The following is a 24,041-nucleotide window of genomic DNA, read 5'->3' on the forward strand; positions in this document are numbered from 1 at the left end:
TCTATTTTATGCGAAGAATTTTTTTTAACTGCGTCTGAGTTAATAGGGGACGGGAATCCTTCACCATCCATGGTTGTTAGCATCAAAACTCCGCCATGGAAAATCCTTTTAACCACGTACGGACCCTCATAGTTCGGTGTCCATTTGCCCCTGTGATCTGTGTTGGGAGGAAGAAATATTTTGAGTACCAATTCACCGACTTGATACCCCCGAGGGCGCACTTTCTGACCAAATGCTTTCTTCATTCGTCTCTGACCGAGATACGTCAATTCTGGGTACGTAGTTCCAGCATAGCACCTTAATCATCAAAGACAAGGTAAACAAAGCATCAGCAAATTGGTTTTCTTCAAAAGAAAATTAACAATTTGCTCGTGTAGTCTCTGTAAGGAGCTAGATGAGGCTGAGGTGTATACCATTTCCCGTTGGTTTGATTGATGACCAAAGTTGAATCCCCGTATACATCCAGGGTTTTAATCTGTATATTGACGGCTTCCTCAAGTCTTAGGATAGAAGCTTCGTATTCGGCTTCATTGTTGGTGCAGGGAAAAGTTATTCTGGCACCAAATGGCATATGAACCTCCTTCCGATGTGATCAACACTATACCAACTCCGCGACCATTGACGTGGACCGCCCCATCAAACATCATAACCCATTTGGATTCAGGGTCAGGCCCCTCCTCCGGGAGTGGTTCCTCTCAATCTTTCGATTTGAGAAACATGATGTCCTCATCAGTAAAGTCAAACCTCATAGGTTGGTAATCATCAATCGGTTGCTCTGCAAGATAGTCTGACAAGACACTTCCCTTGATGGCTTTTTGTGAAGTGTATTGGATGTCATACTCTGTCAGTATCATTTGTCACCTAGTAACCTTTCCGATAAGTGATGGCTTTTCAAAAATATACTTGACTGGATCCATTTTTGATATCAATAGAGTCGTGTGAGTCAACATATACTGTCTTAGTCGACGAGCAGCCCATGCCAAAGCGCGACAAGTTTTCTCGAGCAATGAGTATCTTTGTTCACAGTCGGTAAACTTTTGCTAAGGTAGTATATTGCATGCTCTTTTCGACCTGACTCGTCATGCTGACCGAGCACACAACCCATTGACCTTTCTAACACAGTCAAGTACATGATCAACGGTTTTTCCTCTCGGCCTGTAGACTGGCCCCGATCTTGATCTCTTTCTTGTCGTCTTCGGTACCAACGTTGATGGTCTCAACCACCTCCTGATAAGGTGTAATAGCTCGGTCCTCCTGTTTCAACAATCTGGCTAACCCTTCAGGCAATTCACAATCATCCTCAGCCCCTTCTTCGACTTGATAGATAGGATTGTCGAAGTCATACTTGGCCGTAGCAGTGAGATCCGAGTGGTCGGCTCTGCATGATGGAGGATCATGCTTTACCTTAGAATGAGAGATTTTTTTTTTGAAAGAAAGGAAAAACGAAAAAAGAAACATTGCCATTTTTTTTTTGTAAAAAGTAAAAAAAACTGAAAGAAAGAGAACACAAAATTGTTTGCAAAAGCCGTCCTTTATTGATGATAAAAATAATTGCGAAACGTAACTAAATGGATGGCCCTACAAATGAGCCGTTACACCTTGGGCAAAGTGTAAGACTTTATTATGCATGTAATAAAGGAAAAAAATAAAAATCACTCTTTCAGCAGAGTAACCCGGACGGTTTTTTCAGACGACCAATTGTCGAGCTTTTCTCCCGGGACACACGGGCGAATCCAGCTATCTAAGTCACAGTCGCTGTCAGCCTTGTCTTCATCTGCAGCATTGACGATGTGGGGGGAAACCAAACCCCTGCTGGAGAGAGTACCGGTTTCATTCTTCTGAGATCCCGGAGCATACCCCAATCCAAACTTGTCTTCTTTGATGACTGGCTCCACAAATTTGCCCCAGCCTTGGGCATTACCAGCTTTAACCACTTCGACAGCTTGCTTGTATGAAGAGATAGAAGTCCCGACCTTCTCAAACTCAGGTGAAAAGATAGCTTCGGGCGCGACCTCATTGATGTTTGTAGTTTCGAAGCCCTGACACAGCATCTCATACATCTCGCCATCCATCTCTACATACTTAAATGTAGACAGGTGGCTAACAAAAATATCCTCTTCACCACATACAGTGACGATCTGACCTTCTAGTTCATATTTGAGCTTCTGGTGGAGGATAGAAGTAACAGCACCGGCAGCATGAATCCAAGGCCGACCTAGCAGACAGCTGTAGGCAGGATGGATATCCATCACATAAAAGGTGCCCTTGAACACCTGCGGTCCAATCTTAACTGGCAACTCAACTTCGCCAAAGACAGCTCTCTTAGAGCCATCAAAAGCCCTTACAACTAAATTACTCGGCCTCAGGGTGGCGTCATCGCAATCCAACTTCGTTAAGGCTTTCTTTGGAAGAACATTCAGAGAAGAGCCTGTATCAACCAAAACATGGGAAAGCACCACCCCTTTGCACTCCATTGTGATATGTAAGGCTTTGTTGTGATTCCTGCCCTCAGGTGTCAGGTCATTATCGGTGAAACCTAGCCCCCGGCTAGCGTTTACATTGGAAACTACCGACTCCAGCTGGTTAACAGTTATCTCCGGTGGAACATATGCCATATTCAGTACTTTCAACAAGGCTGCTATGTGCGCCTTAGAGCACAGCAATAGTGAGAGAATGGAGATCTTTAAGGGTGTCTGATTTAGCTGGTCGACTACCTTGTAGTCACTTTTCTTGATAATCCTCATAAACTCATCCACTTCCTTCTCGAATGCGGTCTTAGGAGGATCTTCCTCAGTAGTAACCTCTTCGGTGGATACATGTTTCCCTTTAGCCTTGGCAGCTGCCTCGGCTTCAGTATTCGCGCGTAATGTTGATGGTGCAAATAGGCATCCACTGCGAGTGAAGCCACCAACCCCTCCAACATTGTCTACAGCGGAGCTACCAATGTTAACGTCTTCTTCATTAACTTTCTGCCCCTGGCAGTAGACATCAGCCCCATAGTGCCACGGGATAACACTGTCTTTCTCATACGGAACAGGTCCTGGTACCGTGATGGTGATTGGACCAACCAAAGTCGGTTGAGGGCTGTCAGAGTAAATTGCGACTGGTGCTGAACTTTCGATGTTCACCGCTGCTGGTTCTGTACTTTCTGGGAAATATATTGTTGTCGGAGCGAGTCTCTCGGGAACATATATTTCTTCAGGAGTGAAATAAAACGTCACCGTCGATACATCATTCTTCACTGGACGAGCCTGATCGAACTGAAGACAACCTTCATCTATCAGCTGCTGAATACCCCTTCTCAAACTGTCACATCCGTTTTCGGCAGCTTGACAATTTCTGCATTCTTCCCCACAGCCCGGGAAAATCTGTCCTTTCAGAAGTCGGTCTTTAACCACCGATAGCGAAGTCTTCACCTTAGTCACATCAAAAACCAAATTCAAAGTTTCCCCACTATCAACAACATTAATCCTCTGCCCGCCGTGAACCGGCATCGGGTTCTGGATAACATTAGGCACCAGAGAAAAATTGATAGCCTGGGCATCTCTCAAATCTTGTACCTTTAACTAGAGAGCCTTGCAATTATCTGTAGTATGGCCAGGTGCGTTGGAGTAAAAAGCGCATCTGGCGTTGACATCATAACCTCTAGGCAAATTATTGGGATCGATTGGTGGGGCCAGAGTTCTCAATGTAACCAGATTCATGTCAATCAGCTTGGGAAGTAATACTGAATAAGGCATTGGGATTGGTTCGATGACCCGGTCCGTCTGCCTTGGACGTTGGTGATAGTGTCTCTACTGACCCGGATTACCTCCTTGTTGTTGATTGTTGTACCTGGGTTGTTGTTGCAGATGATATTGCGGTTGAGGAACAAGTGTTGGAATAGTGACTGCGGCCACTTGATCTTGATAATAATTAGGGCGTCCTTTACTCCTGCCTCTGCCGGCATACACAACGCTTGCCTCGCCTTCTTTTCTTCGCTGACCGTTACCAGCAAACGGTCTCTTGGGACCTGATGGGTTGGAAACACTATTGTCTTGAATTCGGCCCATCTTCAACAGACTCTCGATTCTTTTTCCAGCAATTACTATCTCTGCAAAGCTGATTGACGGGAAAGCAGCCAATCTCTCAATATAATTGCCTTGAAGAGTGTTCATGAACATGTCCGCCATCTCCCTTTCAGACATAGGGGGTTGGACGGACGCAGCAATCTGTCTCCAACGCTGAGCATACTCTCTAAAGGTTTCCTTGGTAGTCTGAGACATACCTTGCAACAAGGTCCGATTTGGAGCCATGTCCAAGTTGTATTGATATTGCTTGACAAAAGCCTCTGCCAAGTCTTTCCAGCTCTTGATGGTAGTACGAGACAAATGAGAATACCATTCACGAGAAGCTCCAGTTAGACTGTCTTCAAAATAGTACATCCACAGCTTTTCATCTTCTGTGTGAGCTCCCAACCTTCCCAAATAAGATTGGAGATGAGTGCGTGGGCAAGAAGCCCCGTTGTATTTCTCAAAAGTAGGGGGTTTGAACTTGTGAGGAATCCTTACTCCCTGAACCAGACCAAGATTTGTGACATCAAAGCCTAAGGAATTTTGAGACTCCAAAGATTTGAGCTTCTCAGCAAGCTCATCCATACGGCGAGTGGTCTCGAGGGCCTCGTCGTGCAAAGAAAATTGATCACACTAATAATCTTCAGTAACGGGGTGCCCGTTAATCTGAATTCCTTGATTCACATTGTACCTTCCGCCAATACCATTTCCAACATTCCCTGTGTTGCCAACATTACCCGGGTTTCCATCAGCATTTGCGTTACCCGCGTTACCAGTGTTCACAGGGTTATCAGCGTTCCCAGGGTTACCAGGGTTTCCCTCAGCATTTAGTATCTCCACCTCCGGATCAGGCCTCGGTTGCCCAACCAATTCCCTCAGCTTTTCTTGACCTGCTGCCATACTAGTCATCAATGTCATGAACTGATCCATCCTTTCACGCATATCAGCCAGCTCTTTCTGTACTTGGTCGATCGCTAGTCGTGGACGGTTTTCCTTTGTCGGGTATCTGTGAACTCGCTTGGGACCAATAACTGCCTGATACAGGGAACAAACATTAGACACTGCGGTGACACCTGCAAAACAGACAAGGGTTAATATGCATGGTATGCGATGCACTGCTTGTTCAGTTTTAAGGCACCCCCGTTTTGAAAGGGAATACCCTGCAAATGAATAAGCATGAAATGTTGGATGCAAATATGCAGATGATGTTATGCAATGCAAAGGCATGTCAATCAGAATTGATGGATCCGCTTGAACATCTGTCAGGTTGCACTTCCTGGAGAGAAATTCACTGAGGAATATAATACAAGACCAAAACTCTGCTCCAGAAAACCGGGTTGGTTGGAGGTTAAGGTTTCCTGAATTTAGCCCGCCCATCACTGGTAGGTTCTAAGAACAGAAGTTCGTCAGCTTCAGCCCTTCAGTCGCGAATAATACGTTTACCACTGAAGGTTTGGCATTATTACGGGATAAAAGACCTTCACTGACTCCCCTCAACAGGACATCCTAAAGCAAGTTCCCAGTCTCGGGGTCCTCGGATTGATCAGCGAGAATGCGCCCACCAGAGCTAACATAATCACGTCTCGGAGGAGAGGCCTCGACTGAGTTCTCGGGAAATGGTCACCAGAGTCGACGATTTCTAAAGGAACACCATGTCGTTACAGAACATCCGTAGGACATAATATATCCAAAAGAAACCTCGTCTGGGTGTGGTTCTTCACGAACGACTTAACGTAGCAACATGCCACGCAAGCCTCATGATCATCCACTCCAAAACCTGTGTGTACACTCAAGCCTGGGTAATGGGCTTATCTCTCATAGAACATCCGATCCCAACAAACAAACAAACAAATCCAATAGATACAACAGATGCATGCAAGCAGGTAAGCAAATAAATGTACAAAAGCATGAACACCCAATAAACAAGAAATCACACAAGCTAGGAGGGACTCGCTTAGGGAAGATGGACCAGCAAGAGGTCAACTTCTTATTCCCCAGCAGAGTCGCCAGCTGTCGCAACCTGAAAAATACACTGCGCAAAAAAAAACAACCGGCGAAAGAAAAAGACAGAAGAGTCGCCACCGTGCGTTATTCATCCCAAAGGAGGGAAAGGAAACGCTCGAAGTAAACCTGAAAAGGGAAAGGACAAGACGGGGTCTCGCAACCAAATCTTGGGTTCGGGAGTCGGTTATGCGAAGGGAAGGTATTAGCACCCCTACGCATCCGTAGTACTCTACGGGATCCACTTTTGTAGTTTTCGTCTAAAGGGTGTGGGTTTACCTAATGTGCTTATTTACTAAAAAGGTTAAGAGAAATGACTCGCGCGGATGTCGCATCCACTGCATACGTATCTCATCTGAATATGAGAATCAGAGTCTTCGTAGCTCGGCTGACCTATGGGTTGGGGGATGTGTGCTCGCTAAGAAATCGCGTCTTATGCCTACATATCTCATCTGGAATGAGAATTAGAGCAAGACGTAGTTCGGCTAACTACGGGGTTGTGGATTGGGTTTTGGACGAACAACGTCACTACGCAATCTACCGGATGCTTGACCTTTGGAGACTTACTCGCCTGTAGTAGATGGAGTAAACGTGTGTTATGGAGAAGAAAAATCAATGAAGGGTTTGTTTGCATTGTAGGAACGCGCATGCAAAAGGGTAATGAGGATAAGACCTCATAGCTCTTAACCCTGGACAAAGGAACCTGCATAAAGTAAACACAAAAACGTTGCCTCCTATCGAGGTCTTCCAACTAGGAAAGCAGTAAAATGCGGGAAAAATGTAAAAGTACCACGCGGATAAAGATCCAAAGTAACAGCAATTAGAGGAATGGGAAACCCTGAGATCCTTCCAAGATAACATCATCAAAGAAAGTGGGTCAGTACAGGTAATCGGAATGAACCTCCAGGGGTTATCCCACAAATAAAGTGGGAAACCACGCAAGTTATCCCTGCAAAAGTCATGTGAGCCCTCACAAAAACTCAACAAAAGGGTTAGTGAAACACCATAAGCATTTTTTTCATGGATAACAGTATGGTTTCAGAAACCTCAAACCCTGTGGCATACACTTCAGAAATCATGTGATTAAACATTCAAGGCATAGGTTTCACCCATTCATAATACATCACACATTTAAAACATTCAAATTGAAGGCGTAAAATAATGAGAATAGGGCAAACCTGATTGGAGAGCTTGATCGAAATTGAGTTGCACCCGTGAGGCCCTTCAGGGTTTTGAGGGTGCTCTGAATTCTCGGTCAGGTTTCTCTTCAGGTTTTGTCCAGGGTTTTGTTCCAAGGAAACCTCAGAGTATTTTGCTTCTCTTCCTTTTTCTCAAGTGAAGCCTTGGTATTTATAGACTGAATTTCATGGTTTTGTGGGCTCAAATGAGAGAGACCCAAGTCCAAATTTTTTTATTATATTTTATTCATTTTTTTCCTTTTTTTTTTCGGATCTAATTCTGATTGACATGATGAAATGCAATATGAAATGCTAAATGAATGCATGAATGAGGAGGGCAAATTTTGGGGTGTTACAGATCCCCAACTTTTGAAGAATAGAATGGTGAGTGCTTGGCACAATGTGCATAAGAAAGGAAGATCCGAGCTTGGTCCATACAACTGTGTAGCTTTGGAATCTTACACCATTTGGGTGAAGAGGAGAGCTTTGGGGTTTAAGATGCCATACGCCTGCAAAAGACCTATGTCTATGGTTGTGGTTGAGCCATTAACTCTCCCTAACCAAGATGTAGAGGTGTTGGAAGACGCACTTGCTAAGATGAATCAAGAGAAAAACTTATAGGAAGAGTGGTTCCATACCTTAAACCAAAAGCACAAGGAGTCATGACGTGAGTCGGAAGACAAAGATGCACTTATCAAGATTCTTGAGGAGCGTGTAGTGAAGAGACAAAGAGATCTAGAGGATTAATTTTCCTCTAGTATGCCTCAGCATTCCGGTGCTTGGAAGAAGATTATTGATCATCTTGTCCTCGAGAAATCTCAGATGAAGACATCCTTTGAGTATGAGATTCGACGCATATGAAGGAAGTACACTCCCTTGACCAGATCATCTGATGCAATTGTTAGGGATCCTTAGGATGATAGTTTCCTTTTCTCTTGTATTTGTATTTTGGTTTCTGAAATTGTACTCAGTGTAATCCTTCAAAATTTTATGAATAGAAATAGATTTTATGGTCAACTGAATTGTTATTATTGATTATCATTACTAATTGAAAATATTTGCAAATAAGACTTTATATGTTCCTTGAAATTAAAACAATAAAAAATATTTCATTTCATGCATCATTTGCATAACAAGTTTCTTCCGTCGGGTGTCTTATCAGTTCTTCTTCTGTGTATCAGCCAAGCTGACTCATCACTATAACACACGAGCTAATCGACTGAAAATAATGGAGCATCTAGAGCAAGAAAATAGAGAACTGAAGGATGAAATTTCCAGACTCACAACATTGATGGAGTCTATGATAGCTGCTCAGAACCAACCTCTCCTTCTCCGGCAACTCTTCCTCCTAAGAGGACTTTCATTTCAGAGATTGCTTTGTCATATGTGTCTGCTATTGCTAGCCAATCTGCGCCTACTATGTCTGCTAGTGGGGAATGCCACCAAACATTGTACTTGAAGGGTACGCGTCTACATTTTCTTCTCTGTCGGCATCTAGCCCGGTCCTGTCTGTGCCTCCTCCTATTGTTCATACTCTTCCTCGTGTTGAGGAAACCATTTAGCACTCTGAGTCGTCTAAAGGTCCAGACGTTTATGAAAAGATGTGTGATATGAAGGATTAGTTTCTTGATATGCACAAGGAATTAAAGACTCTAAGAGGGAAGGATTTATTTGGCAAGAGTACTGTTGAACTGTGCTTAGTTCCCAATGCCAAAATTCCGGTGAAATTCAAGGTCCCGGACTTTGAAAAACACAAAGGGAAGACATGTCCGTTGAGTCATCTTGTCATGTATGCCAGAAAGATGTATACTCAAACTGATAACAACTAGCTGCTTATTCACTACTTCCAAGATAGTCTGATATGAGTTGCCCTCAGATGGTATATGGGCCTGGACAATGCTAGCATCCGTACTTTTAACGACTTGGGTGATGCCTTTGTCAAAGAATACAAGTACAATGATGATATAACGCCAGATAGGGATCAGTTGTGGTCGATGTCTCAGAAGGACAAAAAGACATTCAAAGAATATGCTCCAAGATGAAAAGAGTTAGCTGCTCAGATTAGTCCACCTTTGGAAGAAAAGAAAATGACTAAGATATTCTTGAAGACGATGAGTTTATTTTATTATGAACATATGATCGCAAGTGCCCCCAATGATTTTACTGAGCTGGTTAAAAGTGGTACGGTGTCCTTTGAGGACAAAGTGCAGGATGTCAAAGCCAATTTGTTGCTTCCTCATGGCAACACCTCTGCAAATATGATAGACGGTTGCCCCGGTGAATTCAGAGTTTATGAAGTCTGTCCATCCGAGGATCATTGGTGGCAATTCATAAGGATATATGGTTGGTTAGTGAATGTGAGCATGACCATGATGGTTGTGTAATTTGCAGCATAAATCCTCGAGGGTGCATAACTGTCAATAGAGATATTCAAAGGCTGATGGATGAAGGACTTATTCAAATTAACCAGACCCAGAATTTGGGAAATGATGTGAATGTGATAGTACCCATGTTCAAAACCCGTGAGCGGGTAGTTATTCAATTTGATAGCAACAACAACAATAATGTCAACATACCGCTATCACCGTTGGTTATACGGTTAGCGGGCCACGTCCCCTATTCATCCGATAAAGTTGTGCCATACAAATATAATGCCACCATGATAGAGATTGGTCAAGATGTTCCTCTTCCAGTTGTAGATTCAGTGGCGAATATCGCAGATGTAGTGAAGGTGACCCGTAGTGGTCGTGTGTTTATTCCGGTGTTTCCAAAGGTTGTGGAAGATATGTCCATGGGTAAGAAGGAAGAAATCCCTGCAGTTGATCCATTTAGTGCTCCAATGTGTCAGTCTGGTGAATCCAGCAAGTTGAAGACTAACGATGATGATGAGGTATTGCGCCTAATTAAGAGAAGTGAATTTAACATTGTGGAGCAGTTGCTTCAAACGCCGTCAAAAATTCATGTGATGTCATTAATGATGAATTCTGAAGCACACATGGAAGCATTGCAGAGGGTATTGGAACAAGCCTATGTGGAACACGATGTAACTGCGGATCGGTTTGACCACTTTGTTCCCAACATCACTTCTTATAACAATCTGAGCAAGGTAGGAATTACAATTTGGCGCTTCATATTTTAATGAATTGCAAGGAGGACGCTTTGTATAATTTTTTGGTTGACAGTGGTTCATAGTTGAATGTGTTTCCAAAATCAACTCTAGCAAGACTTTCTTATCAAGGCACCCCAATGAGGTTCAGTGGCGTGGTTGTTAAAGTGTTTGATAATTCTTGTAAAACTGTCATTAGAGAAGTGGATATTCCGATTAAGATAAGTCTGAGTGATTTCCAAATTACTTTTCAAGTAATGGATATTCACCCGGCCTATAGTTGTTTGTTGGGAAGGCCTTGGATCAATGAAGTTGGCGTTGTAACATCTACTCTGCACCAGAAGCTGAAATTTGTGAAGAATGGCAAGCTTGTCATCGTTGGTGGTGAAAAAGCATTGTTGGTAAGCCATTTGTCATCCTTTACTTATGTAGATGTTGAAGAGGAAGTTGGAACGTCGTTCTAAGCTTTGTCTATTGTTGATGAATTGAAGAAGGTTGGGGAACTCATGTCTTCTCTGAAGGATTCCAAAGAGGTTGTTCATAATGGTAGCACCGACGGATGGGGTCGTGTTGTGGAAGTTATTGAAAAAAAGAATAGTGCAGGACTGGGATTTCAGCAAGGGCCATTCAACGCCAATGTCAAGGCTATACAACCAGTTCTCCGCAATAGAGGGTTCATTCACGGGAATGATCAACACTCAGCTGCCATTATTGAAGATGATGATGAAGACGAAGCTTGCGCCAACTTTGTGACACACGACCAGACTTGTAACAATTGGGTTATTGTTGATGTTCCTAATGTTATGCACCGTTCGAAGTATTTTTTTATTATTATTTTAAGAAAAATCCTTCTCCTATGCTTAAGGGAGAAGTGAAACATTGTTGGGCATTTTCCTTATAATCATCAATAAAATACAATTTTATTCATCCACATCTATGATATTTTATTTTTTACTTTTTGCTTTTTTTGAAAATGGTAATCACAAAGAACATAAATAAATAACAATCTTTCCATCTGTAAAATATTTGTTTGCACTCCATTTCTCTAAAATCAAAATATCAAATCATTATGTAGGTTGGTTCTCAAACCCATTGAATGTAATGATCCTACTCCCTATCCAAACTATGATTTCCATGTGTTTGAAGGTGAGGAAGAGAATGATAATGAAGAAGTGTCGGATGAGTTATCTAGTTTGCTTGAGCACGAGGAAAAAGCCATTCAGCCGTTTGAAGAGAAAATTGAATTACTCAACTTGGATTCCGATGATGATGTAAAGGAAGTCAAGATTGGGGCTTAACTGTGTCCAGAAGCTAAGAAGGGGTTGATTGATCTTCTTCGTGAATATTCGGATGTGTTTGCTTGGTTCTATCAAGATATGCCTAGTTTGCATTCTGAGATTGTGAATTATAGGTTGCCTTTGAAACCAGAATGCTCGTCGGTCAAGCAGAAGTTGAGGAGAACTCATCCTAATATGGAAGTAAATATTAAGGAGGAAGTTCATCCGCAGATTGATGTTGGTTTCCTTGTTACCTCCGAGTATTCGCAATGGGTGCCAACATCGTGCATGTCCCTAAGAAGGACGGAAAAGTCCGCATGTGTGTTGATTATAGATATTTGAATAAAGTTAGTCTGAAATATGATTTTCCTCTACCACACATTGATATGTTGGTAGACAATACATCTAAATTCAAGGTCTTCTCATTTATGGACGAATTTTCTGGTTATAATCAGATCAAGATGGCATCTGAAGATATGGAGAAAACCACATTCATTACACCTTGGGGAACATTCTATTATCGAGTGATGCCCTTCGGTTTAAAGAATGTTGGTGCAACGTACCAGAGAGCTATGACCATTATTTTTAATGATATGATGCATAAAGAGATTGAATTCTATGTTAATGACATGATTGCTAAATCTAGTGATGAAGAAGAGCATGTTAAGCATTTGTTGAAGTTATTCCAACGTTTGAGGAAATATAAACTCCACTTGAATCCCAATAAGTGTACTTTTGGTGTTCGTTCTGGTAAGTTGTTTGGCTTCATTATCATCGAGAAGGGTATTGAAGTTGATCCTGCCAAGGTCAAAGTAATACAAGAGATGCATGCATCAAAATCTGAGAAGCAAGTCAGAGGTTTTCTCGGCCGCTTGAACTATAGCTCAATATTTATATCACATATGACTGCCACATGTGCGCCTATATTCAATTCTTCGGAAAGATGAGTCTTGTAATTGGACCGAAGATTTCCAGAAAGCTTTTGATAGTATCAAATAATATCTGCTTGAGCCTCTGATTCTGTCTCTGCCTGTTGAAGGAAGACCTTTGATCATGTATCTGACTGTGCTTGATGATAGTATGGGTAGTGTTCTTAGTCATCAAGATGAACCTGGAAAGAAAGAATATGCAATTAACTAGCTCAGTAAGAAGTTCACCGATTGTGAGACTCGGCATTCTATGCTTGAGAAGACATGATGCACATTCGCTTGGGCTGCTAAGCGTATGCGCTAGGATAAGTATGATATTGAATACCGATCTCAAAAAGCTATTAAAGATAATGTCTTAGCTGACCATTTGGCTCACTAACCTATTGAAGATTATCGCTCAATACAGCATGATTTTCCTGATGAAGAAATTTTGTACATGAAGATGAAAGACTATGATGGACCATTGCATGAAGAAGCTCAATAACATGGTTCCTGTTGGGGCATGGTATTTTATGGAGCTGTTAATTTGTATGGAAATGGCATTGGGGAAGTGGTTATTACTCCTCAAGGCACTCATTTTCCGTTTACAACTAGATTGACTTTCAAGTGTACAAATAATATAGCTGAATATGAAGCTTGTATTATGGGACTTGAAGAGGCCATTGATCTCGAAATTAAATATCTTGACGTCTATGGAGATTCAACTTTGGTTGTGAATCAGATCAAAGGTGAATGGGAGATGAATCAACCCAGGTTGATACCATACAAAATTATGCGAGGAGAATATCAACGTTCTTTACAAAGGTCGAGTTTCATCATATCCCTCGAGATGAAGATCGGATGACAGATGCTCTTGCAACTTTAACTTCGATGATTGTGGTGAATTTTTGGAATGAGGTTCCCAATTTGACTGTGATACGGCTTGATAGGCCATCTCAAATGTTTGCTGTTGAAGAATTCAAAGATGAAAAGCCATGGTATTATGATATCAAATGTTTCCTCCAAAGTCAGATTTACACGTCTGGGGCATCCTTGAAAGATAATAAGCTTTTGAGAAGATTAGCCGGAAACTTCCACCTAAATGGTGATGTGCTTTATAAGAGAAATTTCGATATGGTTTTGCTCAGATGCGTGAATAGACACGAAGCAGACCTGTTGATGGCAGAAGTCCATGAAGGTTCCTTTGGTACTCATTCCAATTGACACATTATGGAAAATAAGATGTTGAGAGCAGGTTACTATTGGCTGACAATGGAATCTGACTGTTGCAAGTTTGTGAAGAAATGTCACAAGTGTCAAGTGTATGCAAATAAGGTTCATGTTCCTCCAACACTGTTGAATGTCATTTCCTCTCCGTGGCCCTTCTTCATGTGGGGAACTAATATGATTGGCATGATTGAGCCCAAAGCATCAAAGGAACACCGTTTCATTCTAGTGGCTATTGACTAATTCACAAAGTGGGTTGAAGCGAAATCGTATGCAAATGTGACCAAGCAAGTTGTTGTGAGGTTTATCAAGAATCAGATCATATGTCGTTATGGTGTGCCAAGTAAGAACATTACTGATAATATATCGAACTTAAATAATAATATGGTTGAAGCTCTTTGCAAAGACTTCAATATTGCACATCATAATTCTTCACCCTACAGACCCAAGATGAATGGGGATGTTGAAGTTGCGGACCAAAATATCAAGAAAATTATTCAAAAGATGGTTGTGACATACAAAGAGTGGCATGAGATGCTCTCATTTGCTTTGTATGGGTATCGTACATCCATCCGCACTTCAATAGGAGCAACCTATTTCTCTCTTGTCTATGGCATGGAAGTTGTGCTCCCCGTGGAGGTTGAGATCCCATCATCGTGTGTTTTGATGGAAGCCAAGTTGATTGAAGTTGAATGGTGTCAGACCAAATATGATTAGTTGAATTTGATTGAAGAGAAGAGATTGTCTATCAAGTGTCATGGTCAGTTATATGAAGACTCTATCTTTCAAACCTGATGCTAGGGGAAAATAGACTCCTAATTATGAAGATACATATGTTTCTAAGAGAGCCTTTTCAGGCGGTGCTTTGATTCTTACAACTATGTATGGTGAAGAGTTCACTCATCTTGTGAATGCCGATGCAGTCAAGAAATACTTCGCCTAAAAAAGAAAAGAACAGTTTGCTAAGTTGAAAACCCAAAAGGGAGGCTTAAGCAAAAAGGAGCATCTCAGTGGATTGAAAACCTAAAAGGGAGATCCAAGAAAAAGTTAGAGACATAAAATAGAAAATTCATTCCAGTATATTGAGTACCTCACCTTAGGGCAATCTTGGCAAAAATAAGGGATTATGGCAAGTAACTCCATTCGGCTAGTCCTGATCTTTGAAGCAGTCATTTGGTTGTGAATCATCATTAACAACCGAAGACAAGCACAATGGATTTTATAGTTGGTAGGGAGAGTAGTGGTCATTGTACTCAGTGTAGCCTTTTTCCATGTAAATTACCATTTTTAAACTTTGTAAAGATCCATGGAGTCCTGCCATTTGCGGACAACCATTCTATTAAATAAAGTTGAAATTTTATCCAACTATTTTGTATTCTTATTTATTTCTATTTTAAAATTGAATTTTTATGATGATAATTTCGAAATAAATAAATCAATGAACAATCATTTTTCTTAAAATAATAAAACATTTACTTTGAGAATAATCGATTTCAAAAAGGAACATCAATAGCAATACCAAGGACGGTAAGTCTTGATGTGTGAGGCATTATTGGTCTTCCCTGAGCAGTTAGCTTGGTGACTTTGTCCTCCCCCAGCAGAGCTGAGGCATTCATATTTTTTCATTTCCCAGTTTGTGACTTGATGAACGAACCCTGGATATCTTGGAACGTTTATTTGGTCTCCAATTTCCCAACGCATTTATAACCGCGACAATTTCTCCCCTGCGTGAGTTGGCATATTCAGTTGTTTATTTTGATGCCTTGGAATTGGTTTATTTCGCAATCTCCAAGAAGAACATGATGATTATTTAATAAGTTTTGTGATCTTTGATTTGTTCTGGTAGGTCAGGATATCCCCAATAGAGTGTCTGGTTCTCGTCACTCAGAGTTATTGTGACTGGAGACCCAACCAGATTTCCATTTTCTGATAGAAGCTCTTCTCTATTCCTGGAAGTGCTTGGTTCTGAGAAGTATTGATTGTATTTCCTACAAGGTTGTCTCCCATTTAATATGGTATTGACTTAAAATTCCCCGCAACATTGACTCGTTAGGATCCTCAGCACATCCCGCTTTATCTTTAGCATGTTTGGTTGGATGCATGTTCTCCATGTCTTTCCCCAACCAGAGTTGAATTTATTCTGAGCTAGATGATTTATTTTCATCCCTAGCATATTCTCCAATGGTTATTTCCATATTGTCGAGATTAGCCGAGTGTTTAATAGTGATGATTCAAATCTTCGTCATTTGTATCCTTTGTGTTGGTTTTTCAGCATAATCATAATCCTATACATGCATATTCATGCATAAAACACAACATCGTATATTTCATTATGCATTTTTATCGCATTGATTTTTCTTATGATCCCCTGCTTGGTTGACATTATTTCCCCACGCAGAATTGGTGTGTTTGTCCTCCTTCAATTGTAGAGTGTCATCCCCTTAAGCAGAAAGAGTTTATCCTTTCTCATTCCCCACTGAGTTATTTCCTCGTGGATAATTATTATTTTAGTTTCCTCCCCAGTGCTTTACCTGGATGGAATCACTCCCCTTGAGTTTTATCCTCATTGAGTTGAGTCTTGTTTGACCGTTTCTTTCTTGTTCTTACCTATTTAGATCTTTTGGTCCCCGAGAGTTTCTTACCAAGTAACTAGTAATATTCTTCTTATTGCTGAGTACTTTACGTGTGCCCAATAACCGGTAAAAGGTAATTTACTCCTTTTTTTTCTCCAGCGGATTCATTCTCACGTTTCCCCGGAGAGTATATCCTTGATATGTTCATCCTAACTGGTGATGGATATTCTTCCTATCTAGTTTTCTATCCATTTAAAAGGTAGTCGTAATCCCTTTTATTCCCCAGAGAGTCTATCCTTGATATGTTCACTCTAACAAGTGACATATTTTCTCTTCCTTGTGGTATTCTGCCCAGTAACCGATAGTTGTAATTCCTATTTTTGTCCCGGCAGTCTATCCTTGATATGTTTACCAAAATCGATAACGAATATTCTTCCTCATTCCCCAGGTAGTTTATCCTTGATATGTTCATCTTTCCCGATAACAAATATTCTTCCTTTGAGTTTATTCTTGATATGTTGACTCTAATCAGTGATTGATACTCTCTCTTTGGTCTTCTGCCCAGTAGTAGGGAGATGTAAATCCTATTTGATTTCTTTTTCCTAGTAGGTCATTTTTACCAAGTAACCGATAATGAATATGTCTCATTTTTTTCCGTGAGTCATCCTTGATATGTTTACCCTAACCGGTAACGGATGTCCCTCTGTCGGATTATATTATCTTCTTACCTAGTAACCAGTACTAAATAATATATCTCTTTTTACTCATGTGTTGAAATTTTATTCCCTATTTGAGTTTGGTTTCGTATTTCTCTGAGAAACCGAATACCCTTTTGCGTAAATATTTCAGCTTTGTTCTGATTTTCCCATTTCTCCGACGGGTGTTTCTTGTTGTATTAGTGGTATCCCAATATATGCAAATTTCCTTTTTCCCCGACCGAGTCTTTCCACTGATTTATTTTCGTGGAAAATCCTCCCATGTCTCCAAGCAGTTTTTAAGTCATAGCCTGACCTATTCATATCTTTTATCCCCAGAGTCTCTGTCTCCTCAGTGAGCTTTCCTTATGGAATGCATTGTGCTCCTATGAGTAGCGGTAAATTTATGATCATCAAGCTATGGGTAAGCTAGAGATCAAATAACAAGAGTCGCCACCGCGCTTTTATTGTTTCCAAGGGAAAAGGGAAAAAGTATGAACAAAACCCAAAAGTAAGAAGTTTTCAAATCAAAACTAATAAAATGTCAGAGATTACAAGTAAGGGGGTTGGTTACATAGAGGGAAGGTGTTAGCACCCAAAGTGTCCTAGGTACTCCTAGGGAGCCCTTTTTGTGTGCATATGTATTTGGTACAAAATTATGTTTACAAACAAATAGAATGGGGGGGGGGGGGATGAGAAAAAAATTCATTAATTATATTTTTTTGTTTGGCAAGATCTTCGGTCTTGTGCCTACTTACCAACATAAAAATGAGGGATCAAAACCACGTAGTTTGTGATACAAATTTCAAAGTGGATGCATTGCTTTTAATAAAAATTAAGTTTGAAAGGCACAAAGGCCTAAAAATGGTTTGAATGAGTTAGTTCTTTTTAGCTTTTTGAAAGTTTAAGTCAAGTATGGTTAAGTTTATTTACAAGTTTGATTTAAGAATAGAAGTTTAAAAATAAGTGGTCAAAGTTTCTATCTTTTTACAAAGTGGTCAAAGTTTGAAAGCATAAGGCCAAAGTTTCTATCTTTTTACAAAGTGGTCAAAGTTTAGAACAAAATAAGTTCAATCAAATAAGATTTTGAAAAAGGGAGGGAGAGATTTTGAAATTAAAGAAATGGGGAGAAGATGAAGAGACTAATCCTATGTACAAAATTAAAAGTTGAGAGTTGAAAAGATCTAACCAAATGGGTAGCAATCCAATAGACAAGAATGTCAATAGAAACCCAGAATTCCCTTGGACTTTTAGAATCAAGCAACACATAAATGCACAATTATATTATCTTGAAGAGCAAGGCATCAAATAAAGATGGTCACATCCAAGCTTATCCATTCCACGATCTTCTTCAAAATAGCCCATGAATTCCACAAGTCACAAGTTCAGAATAACAGCTTCACAATGATCATGTTGCAGATGAACTCAGAGGGATCTTGAATGATCTATCAGATGAAGTTTCAAATTGCAAGCACTTGGTTTCTCAACAAGTTGGCATTGGCCAAGTCCTTTAGCATAGGAATGTTGCCTAAGTTCTAAGTCCATTTGTCCAAAATCAAGCCAGCAGTCCACACAAATGTTTTTTTAGGGTTTTTGTTGTTATTATGTACATTAATGGTCAAAGACTTAACAAACAAGTAAAATATACACAAAAAAGATATATCACACAATATGGTCCAAGTGGACAAACTGAAAATTGCATTAACATAAACAATTAGAATGATATGAACAGTGGCAAATGAATAAAAGCTAGAATTAAATGACATTAAAGTAAATGGCTTAAAATTAAAAGTTAGTTGTTAATAGGTTAGAAGTTAGTATTGTTTTGCTTTTGCTTTTCATTTTTAGACATTCTTTGGAGAACACTCAACCCACTTATCACAAGCATGGATCCTTGAACCAAGACATCTTCCAAAGGAAGGAAAAAGGCCAAGTTTCCACACAATACTATGAAAGAGGGGAGACTTACAATCTCACTGCCTTTTTATATCACAAATTTAGCGCTATGTTAAGTAATCGTAATTGGACTTACGTAGAAGTCACAACTATTTGAGGTCGGGCAATAGAATTTTGGTGTTAATGCATGTTAGAGACATAGTATTATGGACTATGCTCATGAAACATACCACACACAAAAAGAATATGCAAAAGGTGTGGCCTAATCTCATCCATACTCATGTTAATTTTTCAATCAACTAGCTTTAGGACTTTGAGATATCATAGGACAAATGAGATGAATGCATAAAGAAAGAGAATGAGATGAAGTGGGAGGGGAATAGATGAAAACTCAAATTGATCAAAGGAGGACTTTTACCAAATTAATATCTTCCATTCATTTTGGGAGATGGAATGTACATTCCATCAATCCCCTAAATCCAATGATATTAACTTGACAAAGTCAAATCAACGTTGATCAAGGCCCAACAATAAGAGTCAAACACAAACAAGTCATCACAATTGATTAACAAAATTATTTGGCATTTATTCAAATTAAAAATACTAATGTAATGCATTTAAATTAAATATGGTTTGTCAAAATCCTAAAACCTCATCAAAACACCAAATAAATGGCCATGAGATTTATCATAGGTCAAACAAGGTCAAAGGACCTTGGAGAAAAAATTTCAGAATTTTTAAAGACTTAAAAGTATTTTTAAACAATTAAAAACAAATGAAAAATCAATTAAATCATGAAAAATATTAATAATGATCCAAAAAATAATTTTAATTCAGAATATGAAAGAGGAAATTTTTTGAATTTTTTTTTGGTGAAACTCTCATATTTTTTGGATTAACGAAAATAAAGCAATTAAAATGAAATTCAAATAATCAGAAAAAACGTGGACCACTTGATCTCCCTCATTAACTGAGGTGGCTGATCAAGTGACCACCAGAGGGCGTTCCATGGTAGACTTGATTCAACGCGGCACATGCATGGTAATTAGAAACAATGCACGAGATTAAAACAATTTAAAAGAGATCAATGGCTCTGAACCTTCCAACACATCACCGGCGTCCAAATGTCGATCATCTTCTCCGGTGACCCTGGCCGGACTGGTTTACTCATCACCATCAAGAAAATGAAAAAGGAGGACATGATCTGAAAGAAAAAATGGCGTAGAGAAAATGAAAAAGGAGGACATGATCTGATAGAAAGATATGAGGAGTTGAATTTTCAGGTGTGTTAACTGAGTTGCTTCATTTGACCTCTAAGCAACTCAATCTTCTTGCCTACATTGGTAGTACTTCATACAAGCAAAGAATCAAGAGAATTGACCAAGATATTGAAAGAATCTAAGAGATGAATTTTTTTGGAAAATACCTTCAATGCAAGTCTGGATTCAACTGTTCTTGCCTTGACTCGTGCTTGATCTCACTCAGAATGCTTGCAGAAGTAGAATGAAATGCATAAAAGATCTGGGATCCCTGGAGTTTTGAATCTCAAAACAGTGAGATTCAAACTCAATTTGAAGATGAAATTCTCAGGATTATCCTCTCAAATGGAAGGGTTAGGTGTCTAGGATCAAAGCAGGTGCGGATGTGTGTTCAATTCTTAGCATATGGAGCTCTATTTATAGCTGAATCAAGTGATAACTGCACCTTCCAAAGCACTTTCCAAAATTGGCAATGGATGATGCATGGGTGCATGGGTGTGTACAGGCCCATGAGATCATTGCTTTAGGTCCATAAATGAGTGTGAGAGAGTCTGAAATCAACTTGGATTGCAAGGAAAGTGTGTATGAAGATTTGAAGTTTGATATTTGCCAAATGATGATACCATGTTCAAGCCATGTGCAGCCCTATCAAATCTTGTCCAAAATGGATGATCTTGGACTTTTTGGAAAGGTCAGATCAAGAGGAACAACTTTCATCTTTAACACTTTTTAATTTGAAGCTTGTATCTTGATGAATTTTGAGGTGGAAGTTTGGAAATTTCAACATATCAAAATTTTTCTAAGTGTCAAGCCATATATCTCAATATTCCACCTTGCTTAACTTCTTATGTGAGCTTCACATAAGAAACGTGTCTTCATCAAAGTTGTAGATATTTCAAATACCTTCAAAATGGTCACCAATTTCATGTAATTTAGATTTGAACTGATAGCGTTATGCATTTTTGAAGTTTGGAAAAATCACTTGTTCAATGGTATAGGTCAAAAGTGACCTATAATGTAGCCTCATTTCACATGCTCATAAAAGTTGAATTAACTCTCACTCCAAATATCAAAGTTTAAGTAGACATCTTGAATTTGATTTTGCAACTTGGAAATCTTTCATCTCATAAAAATTGAGCAAGTTATGGCCTTGGGAAGTTGACTTTCAAATTAGGGTTTAGACAAAATGACCTATAATGTTTCCACATGGAAAATGATTTTCCAAGCAAAACTAGCTCTGGGTATCAACATGAAAGTTGTTTGTAATGTCATTTAGAGTAACCTTTCGCTTGGAATCATTTTCATATGGTGAAAATTGTAGGAGATAGGGTCTAGGGAGACCCAGTTTTGATTAGATGAATTCATCTGGCCAACCACCCTCAACCAACTTGCTAATCTTCAATTCTCTTGACTTTCTAGGCTCATGGTAGATCATATATGCATAAGATGATGAATTTTGAAGTATCCCTTTATAAATTTGATTAATTGGTGAGATAGCTTGTTGGAGAAGTTACTCAAGATACATAGTCAAACTAGGGTTTCCAAGGCAAATCACCCTCAAACACTTGAAGAAAACTTGATCAATATAACATGTAGAGATCATTAGGACTCATATATGATGCTTGTGACCATTTTTGGATCAATCCATGGTTGTGTTCTTTGTTCATGAGGGTCTCAAACCTTAGATGTGAACTTGATAGATCAATGGGATCATGCCCTACCTACAAAAGAGTTAGGCAAATACAAAGACATATTTTTTGTATTTTGGTTAGTAAAAAATGATTAAATACAAGTATGATACAGTCACAAAGTGCTTGGTGATCTCTCCAAAAACAAACCCAATGAAAAGGGGGAAGGAGGATGCCAATGTATGATCCCAATGCTAATGCTTATGATGAAAATGCATGAGGGATCTTAGGGTCAAAGTTGGGGTCTTACAACTTCCCCTATTTAAGGACAGTCTAACCGAGGAGGCGAAGGTTAAAATCTTCATGTCGACTCAGTAGAATGGGCTTAAATAACAACATATAGAAACAAATTTTGGTCCCTAAGAGACCTCATGATGCAAATGATATGAATGCAAAAGTTAATGCTCTGTGGGGAAATATTGCCACAAAGGAAAAGAAATCAGAGAGATCGAAAGTCCGCCGGAGTATAATGTATTCCATAAGGGAAACTCACTGGGGAGACAGAGACTCTAGGGAAAAGGGAGTTATGCGTAGGCCAGGCTACGACTTAAAACTACTGGGGGACTCAAGGAATTCCATACAAACATGGAAAGAACTCAGTCGGGGAAATGAGTAGATCAGAATAACACTGAAGTACTTGAAACATGCAGGAAAAGCGATCTCATTAAGGAAATGCGCACTCAACTCAACTGGGGAAGAAATAAACTTCAACATAAGAGGAACAGAAATCTATTATCTACTACCTGTTACTGGGTAAGGAGATAATAAAGATCTGACAGAGAGAACACCCGTCATTGGTTAGGATGAACATATCAAGGATGACTCGCTGGGAACCGATAGAAGAGAGTATTCATTACCAGTTACTAGGTAAGAATAACCTTGCTGGGAAAAACTGCGGGAAAATAGGATTCACAACTACCAATTACTTGGCAGAAGACCAAGGGTGAGAGTATCCGTCATCGGTTAGGATGAACATATCAAGGATAAACTCAACAGGGAAGAAAATCCTTCATTGGTTAAGATGAACATACCAAGCATAGACTTGCCTGGGAAATGTTAAGGAGGATATCCGTCATCGGTTAAGATGAACATATCAAGGATAAACCAACTGAACAAAAAGTAGGAATTACATCTATCGAATGCTGGATAGAAGCCCAATCAAAGAGAAAATGCGTCACCGATTAGGATGAACATATCAAGGAGAGACTCTAAGAGGAGAGAAAATAGGGATTACATCTATCAGTTACTGGATAGAATACCATCAAAGAGAAAATCCTTCACCGATTAAGATGAACATATCAAGGATAGACCCTGCGGAGGGGACAAAAGCAGGCTTTACAACTACCAGTTACTGGGTAGAAGACCGCAAAGAGAAAGAAACACATCATCGGTTAGGATGAACATATCAAGGATTAACTCTCTGGGAAACAAGAATAGGGATTACAACTACCTTTTTACTGGGTAGAATACCAAAGGTGAGAATATCCGTCATCGGTTAGGATGAACATGTCAAGGATAAACTCAGGAAGGAGAAAGAAGGATATCCGTCACCGGTTAGGGTGAACATATCAAGGATAAACTTTCTGGGGAATCAGATCCACTGGGGACTCTATTGCTGGGAAAGCTGGGATACTTTTTTCGGGTATTGGGCAAGAAGTAATAAACTGCAAACTAAGAAGAATATTACCAGTTACTGGGAAATAAACTCTTAGGGTACTCGAAGCATCTATCTAGGTAGGATCTAGAAAGAAACAGTCAAACAAGACTCAACCCAATGAGGACATAACTTAAGGGGAGTGGTTCCATCCAGATGAACAACTAGGGAGGAAACTGAAATAATAATCATCCACTGGGAAATAACTCAGTGGGGAAGAGGAGAAAGGTTAAAGTTTCTCTACCTAAGGGGATGACGCTCTAAACTTGAAGGAGGGTAGACACCGGAATTTGTATGGGGATAAAGTACCGCCATGCAGAGAATGAGAATCTCAAATCAACAAGTTAATCAAATATGCGGGTGCAAATATGCAATTATGAAATTATATGAATGTATATGTATATATATATATATATATATATATATATATATATATATATATATATATATATATACACACATATATATATATATATATATATATATGAATGTATATGTATATATATATATATGATGATTATGCTGAC

The sequence above is a fragment of the Lathyrus oleraceus genome, chromosome 1 (assembly GCF_024323335.1).
Source record: "Lathyrus oleraceus cultivar Zhongwan6 chromosome 1, CAAS_Psat_ZW6_1.0, whole genome shotgun sequence".
Taxonomy (NCBI): domain Eukaryota; kingdom Viridiplantae; phylum Streptophyta; class Magnoliopsida; order Fabales; family Fabaceae; genus Lathyrus; species Lathyrus oleraceus.